The sequence below is a fragment of the Coturnix japonica genome, chromosome 1, assembly GCF_054131305.1.
Source record: "Coturnix japonica strain WE chromosome 1, WE-NBRP24, whole genome shotgun sequence".
In the NCBI taxonomy this organism is placed as follows: domain Eukaryota; kingdom Metazoa; phylum Chordata; class Aves; order Galliformes; family Phasianidae; genus Coturnix; species Coturnix japonica.
This window is the reverse complement of record NC_140663.1, coordinates 125,237,328-125,249,541: the sequence shown is the minus strand read 5'-3', so window position 1 is coordinate 125,249,541 and position 12,214 is coordinate 125,237,328. Positions and strand designations below refer to the sequence as shown.

At 42.4% G+C, this 12,214-nt stretch overlaps 1 protein-coding gene across 1 annotated transcript in view; it reads left to right on the top strand.

Annotated features, from left to right (window-relative positions):
- Positions 1 to 1,384: 1,384 nt before the first annotated feature.
- ST6GAL2 (ST6 beta-galactoside alpha-2,6-sialyltransferase 2) overlaps positions 1,385 to 12,214 on the top strand; it is a 174,808-nt gene continuing 163,978 nt past the window's right edge. The window contains exon 1 of the mRNA XM_015849787.3: positions 1,385 to 1,704. The gene's annotated coding sequence lies outside the window, so the exon portion shown is untranslated. The remainder of the gene's footprint in view (positions 1,705 to 12,214) is intronic.

The following is a 12,214-nucleotide window of genomic DNA, read 5'->3' as shown; positions in this document are numbered from 1 at the left end:
GCCACATTTCAAGTACTGTGTCCAGTTTTGGGCCCCTCACTGCAAGAAAGACATTGAGGCCCTGGAACGTGTTCAGAGGAGGGCAACAAAGCTGGTGAGGGGTCTGGAGCTCAGGCCATATGAGGAGAGGCTGAAGGAGCTGTGAATATTCAGCCTGGAGAAGAGGAGGCTCGGGGGAGACCTTATTGCTCTCTATAACTTCCTGAAGGGAGGCTGTAGTGAGCTGGGGGCTGGCCTCTTCTCTCGTGTCATTAGTGATAGGACTAGTGCTTGTGATAAGGGAAGAGCTGGGGCTTTCCTTGAGGTACTGGTGGGAAGTCCCAACAGGTCAGACAGAGCAGCCCTAACTCTAGTGCTCTCTCAAGCAACACAAGTTTTGCAGTTTGCCAGTTTCCTGGTTGATCTCTGTAGAGGAGAAATAGTAAGAATCCTTTTTATATGCTCCCTTCAGGTACTGGAAGGCTGCAGTGAGATCACCCCACAGCCTTCCCTTCTCCAGGTTGAACAAGCCCAGCTCCCTCATACTGTCTTCATAGGAGAGTGTCCTGGTGGCCCCAGGCCTGGACACTCCAGATGTGGCCTCATGAGGACAGAGTAGAGAGGGCCAATCATCACCCTGTCCCTGCTGGCCATCTCTCTTCTGATGGACCCCATCTTCTGGAATGCTCCTCTTTAGGTAAGAAGGGGATATACGTTATCTGATTTAGATCAAAGGTGACATCAGAAGTAATGAAAGTATAAATAATCTTAAAGCTTCAGAGAAAGAGGATTCTTTAATAAAGAAAGGATCTATCTTGGAGATTTAACTTGCTTAAATCTTTCAAATCCTTAAGCCAAATGCTTTAATGTTCCAAAATTTTATGACAGTATTTATTTCATGTTCATTAGGAACAAGTAGCCATCACCCCCTAACTGACACACTGGAAGCACTTCCCACATGGAATTGGCACACTGAAGCACTAAATGTGCATTTTCTGTAAAATATTTCCAAGTTCGGGACTTCCATTATAAATCTTTCTATTTGCTGACATGCGGTATTGTTTTGCCCTTAATGGTTTATGTACGTACAAAAAGGCACTGGATTGTATTTACCACCTTCCCAGCTACTGAATTGCTTAGCATAGATACTTTCTTTCATGAGTACTGTCATTAAATGTATGAAATTATTGATTTAGACTGCTTTCCTGCGAGGCTGTTCCTTAAAAAGAGCAGAGTCGGGTCTCCTTTTGGCTGCAAACTAGGCTGAATTTCATAATAAAACTTTCATCAATCAAAACTCCGACCAACAATAACCTCCCTATGATACATCAATGACTAAATCTCCAAGAGAGTGGGCTTTATTTTTTTTCTTTCTTAGGGAAAAAAATAATAAGAAAAAGAGAGAGAGAAAGAGAGTAGTAAGGATGCAGTTTTTCTTCTAAGGAATTCCTTTTGAAGAGATCATGCCAAAAAGGCTGCTAAAGGGACAACTTGCTTCTGTAATTTGTAGAAAGGAGCATTCTTAATTACAGACAGAGTTTATTGCATCTCTCCTTCTCTGTCTCCCCCCACGTGCATGCACACAGAGAGCTTGAGAAAGCTGGCAGCGCTACCTGAATAGCTATTGAAAGAATGTGCGACTTCTCAGTGCCTGCTTCATTACTGGGTGCAGCTCTTCCCAGGCATGAGAGCGCCTAACTGCATTCTCCCATTGCAAAGCCCTCGGTAAGTCCCCTCTGCAGGCAGGGCTGGGGGTTAACCCAGAGAAAGGAAGGAGGGGGTGGCAGGGGGGATGTGGGGGCACTCGGAACAGCTTCACATCTGCTCCATTTCTGTGATAAACGAGTGGGATCTTCTCTGCTTTGCTGGGATGCAAAGGCAATTGCATGGAATGTTTTGCATGCTCAGGAGCGGTGCTAAGTGCCTTTAGGAGTGCTAGAAACTGAGCAGAATTTTACTACAGGAGATGAGATATTGGTGAATGCTTTTCAGAACTGCAAGAAGAGTGTTTGTGTCTCGGTTTGGTTTCGCCTGTAATTTTCCTCTTTTCCTCTCCCTCCTTTGTGTGTGCATGCATGTGTGTGTGTGTGTGTGTTTAATGTGCTATTATGGTCAAAAAGAAGAAACTGTGTCTTCCTGCTGATTGATGGCTTTTGAAATGTAGAACTTTTATCGGGAGAGGGATGAGAGCTGCAGCTCCAGAGATCTGAGTGCTTTTTATTTGCATGTGCCTTCTTGTCCATGTTTCTGGTGCTGATTGTATGAATTCACCACGCTCAGGAGAAGTCTGAAAAGATAGTATATGCACATTTACTGCTGCATACGCTGATGTTTATGCTTATTAAATGTGCCCATGTCACATGTTTTATTAGTCACTGCCTGACAAGTGGCACTCTCCAGGTAGCTCCTTTCAGTAGATGCAGCAGAAAGTACTCCCAGGCTCCCTGGCTCTTATTTACTCTGATCCTGTAAGTCAAGCTCATTAGACTCAAAAGAAAATGATAGAGGCCATTGGAGAAGTCAGCCTGTAACTCTCCTGGCCCCAGCTGAGTACTGGCATTAGAAATGAGAGCTGTGAATGATGCAGCTGTTGGAGGGTCCCAATGCACCAGAGGTGGCTGCCTTTTGATTTGAAAAGTATGGACGAGTTACCCTAGGGATGGGCTGGAGGTTATTGGCTAGCAGTACAAAGCATTAACAGCACGACTGTCTCCAAACTGAACTCACATGCATTTACCCCTTACTGGGGTAAACACAGTCTAGAATAACTGCTTTTTAAGTAGCAGGACATGGGACCATTGGCTCACGTCTTACTACCAGTCCAGTCCAGATGTCTGTTGGCTACAGCTGTCCACAGGACATAGGAGATGACACAGCTAGATTTATGAGGGGAAAAGCTGCTTTTTGTATTTAGAAAACATACACTAGTGATTTGAAACTGCTGCTTGGTGTCCCCAGACATCATTTTCTCTTCTACTGAGCAAACATGATAGCTCAAAGGATTAAGTTTTAAGGTCTGCAACACTTGCTTTCCAGTTAAAGTGAGTAAATTTATGTCTCTTCTACAGGTCAGAAGGACCAGATTGACTTTTTTTGTTTGTTTTCTTTTCGAAAGGCTTCAATGTATAATACAACTTATATGAGATAATATTAAAATAGAGTTCAGACGTGTAGGCAAGAATAAAACAGGTGTTGCTCCTTGCAACTCAGTTGTTTTGTATTATATTGATAGGGGAACACGTGCAGATGACTACAGAATTGACAAGGGTACTCATATAGCTTCATAGAGTGGAGGCAATAAGTAGGAAAATCCTACCTGTTCCTGGTTTTCAGAGGCAACAGTACTTCATCAATAAGCTATACTGCTGTCAAAATCACATTGTTACCTGGTACACTTATTGTATCAAATATAACAGTGGGGTGAGAAACAGAGATGAATAAACCCAGGTAGATGAATGTGTGTATGAAGGGGGAGAATTTGTAAGAAAAGAACACTTTTTGTTGTTGTTTTGCTTTTGTACCAAACAGCTGAATAAGTTTGTTGCTAGAATACTCTCAGTACAACAGTGCACTGCCCTTCTCTGTTTGTTTTGCTTTAATTATCTGCCTGGACATACGAAAAAGTAGAAAAAAATCAATAAGAAGAATCTCAGTATGTAGAGGGTAGGAACATGTACTTCTGCTGAGCTCTGTGCTACATCCCTGTGTCAAATTCAGCCTTGATCACATTCATTTTAGTAAGGAATTCTGCTATCAGCATGGCAGGGTGTTCACAAAGCAACTTGATAGCAGGTCAGGATGGGAGAAAAATGCTAGGGGCTGTTTGCCAGAAGCCAGATGCCATGACCCTTCGGCCTACTGGAAGTGAGTATTCTGAGTGAGTTACAACCCAGCACATGATAAAGAGACGAGGTGTCTTGGCTGACAGGAAAAATTCTTATTTACGTGTCCAGTGTCTGCTCTGTAGGGCCTCACCCCTGGCACATGGGATATGGCTTTCCTGTTCGCCCACAGATCTGTCCCACCAGGAATTGGATGAATCTGGAGCTATTTGTCTCTTACCACATTGGGAAATATGAGCACCTGTCAGACAAGGCTGCCCTAGATTTCAGAATGCACCCACACATTCATTTAGTAGGAAACATAATAAGTGGTGGGCTGGACATATTGGCTATGTTTGGACTGCTCTAACACAGTTGAAGTTAGACAGCATGTGGAAATACATGCAGTCAGTATGTGTTTCCAGGTAGTGCCTTACTTTGTCAGCACTGAATCACAGAATCATAGAAGCACTAAAGTTGGTAAGACTTCTCAGATAATTATGGCTAGCCACCAGCCCACCCCCACCATGACCACTGACCACATCCCTTAGTACCACATCCACAGAGTTCTTGAACACCTCCAGGGCTGGTGACTGCATCACCTCTCTGGGCAGCCTGTGCCACTGCCTCACCACACTTTCTCGGTTTTTTTTTCCTATCATTCGACCTGAATCTCCCCTGGTGCAACATAAGTTAATTCCCTCTCATCCAGTCGCTGTTACCCTGGAGAACAAGCCAACTCTCTCTCTGCTATAACCTCCTTTCAGGTGGTTGTAGAGAGTGATAAGGTCTCCCCAGAGCCTCCTCTTCTCCATACTGCAAAATCACAAATCCCATAGCTGCTCCCCATAGGACTCATGCTCCAGATCCTTCTCAGCTTCCTTACCTTCCTTTGGACACACACCATCAGGGTTATATTTGTAGGAGGACTGAACTCTCTGATAGAAAAAGTCATCAGACCTTGCCAGCAAGAGCTGCTGAGATCTAAATGTACCTTTAAGCCAACCTGGGTTTTCATCAGAAATTCTTTCTGTTGCTCTCTGACTTGAAATGAGCTTGTCTCCCTGTCTCCCTGCCCCCCCATCAAAGATTACAATTCATGAAGCAGAAAATGCCTGACATTCAAACACTGGCAGAGTTCTTTTAAATTATGTTTCTAGTTTATCATCCTTTTATATGTCAAAGTTTCCTATTTCCCCTCTCTATTTTTATATATAGGAAAATGTTTCAATCCAGGCATTTCAATACCCATCAGTAAAGTGTATGTGTCAGTACATCCTAATCTACTGAACAAACAGGGATTTTCAAAGGGCATTGCCTGGGCTGGCTGTAGGGTTGTTGTTGTTTAATTTAACTTTGATTACTCTACAATTAATAAAGCCAAACTCAAAGGAGCAGAGACTGCTTTAATAATTGTTTATCACCCTAAAAACCCCCTCTGTTGCCCTCAGACACTTTCCTTCTTCTCTTCCCCTTTCGTGTGGAATCCCTCCAAGTCTAACTTCAATTAAAGCTCTTTGGAACAGGTATCATGTATCCAGTCATTGCACACTTTCTTGTTCACCATACTTCATGGAAACATGAATTATTAACCATAGCTGGAGTGTTTGGAGTGGATAAAAACTAATACAATCTTCTGATCTTAGCTGCACTTTTTTTTTTCTACAATTCCCTGCACCTTAGTTTGGTAAAAAGGAGAGAAACATCTTCAAACCTTCTGTGAACTTTTTGTTACTATCCCTGGAGAAGGAACTCAAAATCCATCCTCTGCTGCCTTTGTCTACTGCATGACCTTGGTAAGAGTGGAAGGACCTTGAAAATCCATGCTAATGCAGTTATTGGAAGAACTGTGAAAGAACAGGAAGGATGTTCTTCAGCATTCTTCTTTTGATTAGAATGACTTACAAATTGTTTTTGTCATTGCTAGGACAAGAGTGGAAGTGACGTTTAGTAGCACATGGATTCCCAAGTAATTTGTGTCCCATAATACAAATTAGGTTAAAGGCAGTTTACCAAACCTTGGGACAGCAACATTTTATTATTTTCTCAAAGGAAGATAATCAACAATGTTAATTATAGGAAGACAACAGTGGCACAAGGAACATACAACTCTAAATGAAAATAAACTGATGAATTCAATAGGACATTGTAGTCAAAATTCTTCACTAAGCTGAAAAAGAATATCTACATTCAGAAGTTACACAGTCTCAGTTTTCCCTTTACTGTGTTTTTGTGCTAACTCTGCAAAATAATTAAAGAAGGGGAAGGAGATAAGAGCAGATAACTAGATAATAGAAGGAATGACCACACTAGCCTGCACATTTCATTGAACTTCTATCCAAGTTTTACTTGAAATTGAATTTTTTTCACTGAAAAATGATGACAGAATATGTTCCCAGCACTACAACAGATGCTATTAAAGCAGCTTCTTTCCATTATGAAAATAAAGCTGAAGCACTATAACATATGTTGTGTTGATTCATGTCTTAGGAAACACCATTCCATGGAGATATATTTGATAAATGCAGTAAGAAAGCAGCTGATTCCTTGGAAAAATGCATCTGACTGCAACATTAGCTACTTGCATATTGTACTTGACAAACACTCAGATGTGATAAGTTTTAATACATTGCCACAAGACCTAAAAAGAAGTTTCATTCCGATGCAACGCTATTCCTTTATAATTTCTAATGTCTTATAAGATGCTACCTGCCAGTGGAAAACATTGGTAAACAATTCCTTTTATAGGAGTCTGACCCTGATGTTCTGTTGCTAGCACTCAAAAATCAAGATAGTACAGTTCCTCATCTGCAAATTCAGATTAGTTTTTCTGCCTCCACCTCCTCCAATTACACATCCTTCTTCTATCTCCTTGCTTGCACTGCATATAGAGGGCAAAGACTCTGCCTTGCTACACACACAATACCTACACAGTCAGCACCTACGCAGTTCTTGGCTAAAGGTACTTTTGCAAAAGAACTCCCTCCACCAAGCTACTAACTAATGTTGTCTCAGCCAATGCCAATGATGCTGGGAGCATATCCCTCAAGAGAGCTGAGCCTGGAAGCACCTTCAGGCTCCAGGCCCCTTCTAGGTGTGATTGCCCTGTGCTGTGGCCACCAGAGGCTTCAGTTCCCCCTTTTACTATGTCAACATTTTTTTTTTTATACAAATAACAAAATCCCTACTCAAGTGTTAGAAGAAGAGGCTGTGCATATCAATTCTAGAATCAGCATCTGGGAATGGACGTAGCAGTTCTATCAGTGACACTAAGAAATACCTAATTCTTTGACAGTTCTGTTAGCTCCACAGAGCTGCCTACCATGAGTAAGTGTTTGCTTTTGACAGTTGACTAGATAAGGTGACTCCATGGGGAGCTGATAGGTGCCCTAACAAGGTGTGTTGTTGCAGCATTTTCTTTCTGACCAGGAAACCACTCATGTAACTGACAGCTGGCACCTTTGGTAAAATTCAGCATAAATCAATCAGAACAACAGCTCATCTTCTTGATGCAGATATGTCATGAGTCTGACTCTGTGTGTTTGGCTGGAACAGGCTCTGTGAAACAGGAGCACGTTTTGGAGACTGATTTAACTTTCTGTTTAGTAAATTTTCTGTTAAAATATCATCTAACAATACCAAAAGAGCATTCTGTTCTGCCTTTAAAGAGCAAAAACCTTTCTCTCTGTTGAAGTAAGAGCATTAGTTGAATTGATCCTTGACAAATTTCTTTCAGTTCAAGGAGGTTAAACCCAGGTGTACCAACAGAGCACGGTAGACAAGAGCTGGTATAAGGTGTAGGGGAGTCTTAGTTTCAGCTGGGGTGGAATTGTTTTCTTTAGTGTCTGGTGTGATGCTATGTTTTCATTCTAGAAGAAAAGAAATGCTGATAACTCTCTAATGCTTATAGTTGTTGTTTAGCAGTGTTGTGCAGTGTCAAGGCCATTCCAGTTTCTCAGTGAAGAGCTGGGAGGAATCAGAATCAGAACAGCTGACTTAAACTGGCCTAAGTGATATTCCATACCATATGGCATCATGCAGAGAGTCTTGAAGGTTGTGCATTTCGCTCTTCTGCTTGGCTGGGGGCTAGCTGGGCACTGATCAGTGCATAGTGAACAATTGCTTGTCATCATTTGTTATTTCCTTTTCTCTATCCTAGTAAATAGTTTTCTCTCAGTTCAGGAGTCCTACTTCTTTTTTTTTTTTTTTTTTTTCAGTTTTCCCCTCCATCCCACCAGGAAGGGAGGGAGGGAGAAAATGACTGTGTGGTGCTGAGCCACCTGCCGGACTAAACCACAACACATAGATTCACTACAGAATAGGAAAATCCCCAAAGCTTTTTTCTTCAAGAAGCTGCCTACCTCCTAGATCTGTAATCAGCTCCCTAGAGGTTATTGTCAGAGCAAGCACCCTGATTCTGGCTCAGAAAAAGACAGTTATGCCTTTTCTGTACAGCTGGGAGTTCTTGCAGCCTTATGTGTTGATGTTGCATATCTGAGCCTCCTTTGGACACTGCTGGAGCTCTAGGGAAATAATGGTGGTGTGCGGTTCTTCACTCCCCAGGCTTAAAGAGTCCAGGTTTCTTCTTCTTTTGAGTGACATAGGATGGCTGGCCACTTTCTCAGAGTTAAACAAAGTCATTTGGTGGTGAAATCATTCAGCAGTGAAGGAGAGAGAGCTTATGTATTGATTGAACTCCCCACAGACGTTACGTGACATTGCTGAAGTAAAGTTTATAGGATCAGTTATGTGTGCCAGCAAACTGTAATACAAAGCCGTAGAAATTGTAAAGTAGGTGTGATGTTATATTTAAAAAATGAAAAATTTATTTCTTCATGAGAATGCTGTCCAATGCAGGCAAGCATTCGTTCTGAATTGCTCATTGAGAAAAACCACTGGATTTTACTTTCCAAGGCACTACAGAGATCAGTACAGATGTGAGCCTTACTCGCACTACAGATCCCCTTTGAATTCTCAGAGCATATTTCGTAGCTCAATATCCTACTGCCAGGTGTGTCTGAGGTCAGAGCTCAGCACCTCTGCTATTCTGTTAGCTGCCGCGGTTTTAGCTTGGCCTCCCAGCAGAAGTGGCTAGTACCGAAAGCAAACTAAACGGCAAAGCCATAAGTGTACTTCCACCCTCCCTAGGATTTGATTGTCTTGGCATGGAGTTGGGACTGTACTAAAACAAAACTGATATTTTTTCTGGCCAGCAGTGGGAAAGAGAAGGGCTGGCAATGGGATAGTGGAGGGAGGGGAGGACATGCATCATTGTAGTGTAGGGTTCTGTGTCACCTCTATTGTGATCCAGATAAAATATATGGAAAGTCATCAGGCTTTTGCCATCTGTTCAATTTGTGGAATGCTTCCAGGAAGGGACAATGCTTATAATGTGTCCATTTTAACTAACAGATTCTTCCCTCTCCTCAAGTGCAAACCATATACATTTCATTTGTGATTACAGCCACAGGTGTATGTGGCTCAGCTCACATGGACACAACAATAACGAGGCTCCTAATTTGCAACTAATCCACCCAGTGACACACAGACTTCTAAGCAAGCAAATCTACATCCCAGTAATGAGTATGTTATTTATTAGAGTTGGATAAGCTTGCCTGGTTTAAATCTGGATTTAATCTTATCTTAAGATATTCAGTGCTGGGATTTTGGTTCAGCAAAATGTCAGCATATACATACATATTGCTGTGTCTGGAAGTACCCACTCTACAGCTGTGTTCCAAAGCTGTTCCCCCAGAAACATGCAACACCTGTATCTCAGTGTGTATCTCATTTTTCATTTTTAACAAGGAGCAACTGAGAGTAAATCGGATTGACCAGCTTCTGATTATGCACTGCATGAACTACCAGCCCTGTGAACTGCTGAAACTAGTGACACCCAAAGGAAAAAAATAAGGACCAGCACATTTCCACATAATACGTCTTAACATCTGACCTCAGGATGAATTAAGACAAAATCAAAACACTGTTTACAGGAGTGATTTTTCTTCTCAGCTCTGCAGTTATTGAAGGCATTTAGTACACATTAATTAAAATTAAAGAAAAGAAAAAAAAGAAAGTAAACGGCTCATGGCTAGCTTAAGAAGTAACATGTGGCACGTAATTTGGATTTGTGGGTGACTAAGACAGTAAGCTGCATTACTCATCCCTCCCATTTAAGATACGTTGATTCCATAATCTTCCATCTGGATTTTCACCCAAACTTTGGTTAATGCTTTGGTTGTCTGCTGGAGGAGGTACATCATAGAGTGAGCAGAGCAGGGTAAAAACTGCCCAGCTGAAAAAAGTGAGTATGACAGAAAGTGACCCTGAGCAACAGCAGTGTATGCAAACTTCTAATTTCCTTTTAGTGACAGAACAATTATTTTACTTTTTCTCCAGCAGCAAACAATCCTTCTGTATTTAGTGCAGGATACATTTATAATCAAATGGCAATTTAGCGTATGACCTTCTCTCTTTGTTTGAGCTGAAAATCATCTTATGGCATCAAGAGAGATCAGACTGAAAGAGATCCATAGGCAAACAAAGGAAAAGCTTCCACTTTCAGGAGGAAAAAATAAAAACAAAATAGTTTTAAAAAAGGAGATTGGAGATAGAAAATGTGCCGTTTTCATCAACAGCCATGCAGTGCTATAATCATTTATTTGAACATGCAGTAAAAAATTGCCTAGCTGTTTGCATGACTGTTCTAGCAGTTCAAATCCATGTGTTCCTTTTCATCGACTAGTGTAGTGGGGCTATCCCCAGACACTCTCTATCTACAATTCTGTGGAGACAAACCAATCTGCCAAGTAACCAAGTTAGAGTTAGGTGTGCCCATCTGTACAGGTGATAAAAAATAGCCGTATGATAGGCTGGCAGCAAATACAATCTGATCAATTATGAAATTAAATTATGAACTTCAAAATAGAAGACACGAGAGTAGAAGAGAGGAAAGGGGCAGAGGTAGGGACAGGGGAAAGGGAAGGGTAAGGGAGGAGAGGGGAGGGAAAGGGAGGGGAGGGGAGGGGAGGAGAGGGGAGGGGAGGGGAGGGGAGGGGAGGGGAGGGGAGGGGAGGGGAGGGGAGGGGAGGGGAGGGGAGGGGAGGGGAGGGGAGGGGAAGGGAAGGGAAGGGAGGGGAGGGGAGGGGAGAGGAAGGAAGGGGAGAGGGAAAAACTAATGTTCTCCAGAAAGATATGAAGTGCAGTGGCAAATCCGTCAAAGATAATTAAGCCATGTCTATATGAAGGTTAAAATTAATCAGATTGAGAAGAACCAAAGTAAGAAATTTTTAGCCAAGATCACCAGTAGGAACAGATGCTCCACAGAGAATGAGAAGTGCATACAAGCACTGTTTCCCCTGTTCTGTCTCAAATGAAAGAGCAGTAAACAGGAGTGGCAGATTCTCTGAGCACATTTTTTCCTTGGCAGAAGCCCAGCCAGGTTCACTGAAGCGTCCTGATAGACTGTGTAGGAAGCATGGGAATACCTGTTACTTGAAAATGGATCTTGAACTGGGACTTTATCTCTAGATGGACTAGGGAGGATGCTGGAATGAGAAAACTGATAACTTCATGGTGGGTACTGTTCAATAGAGCTGATTTCTTTACTAGGAGAGTGGTGAGGTCCTGGAACAAGCTGCCCAGGGAGGTTGTGGATGCCCCGTCCTTGGAGGTGTTCAAGACCAGGTTGGACGGGGCCCTGGGCAACCTGATCTAGTAAAGGTGTATGTTTGGTGGCCCTGCCAGGCAGGGGGGTTGGAACTACATGATCCTTGAGGTCCCTTCCAACCCAGGTCATTCTGTGATTCTGTGTTTTCCTGGACAATTGTTTTATAATTCAAAGGATCAAAGGGATAAGAATGAACATGTTAAAAAAAAAAAAAAAAAAAAAAAAAAAAAAAAAAAAAGTAATAAAAATCAGTTTGATGGCAAAGGAATGCAAGGTAATTTTGGCCTCATTTGTTCATTTAGCACACTGGCACACAGCAAGGTGAGATCAGCTTTGTGCAGCTGAACTGTTGGTCTAATGTGCTGCCAAGTCCTTGGCCACCCTGAAGCTGCTTAAGCCAGAGTCTGGAAAAGCTGTGTGTGAGTGACAGCACACGAACACTGAGAGCCAAGGGCAGCTTCGTGCTGAGCGTTGAGTTAGACTGCAGGACTTTACAGCGGGAGAGGCTTAACCAAGCTAGGAGTGATACTAATATAGCCCTCCTGGGGATCTTAGAAAGTTTTCTGTCATCATGAAAACATGCTACGGGAAAGAAGAATGTAGAAGCAGCAGTGTTGGCTAGTGGCTCCATGAGGCCAAGACCACCTTGTAAGGCAGAGCAGGTGGAGATGATTCTTCTCCATCTGTCCCTCTTACCTTACTGCAGAGAGATTGGATGTGTGGAAAAAACCAGTTGGGGATTTGC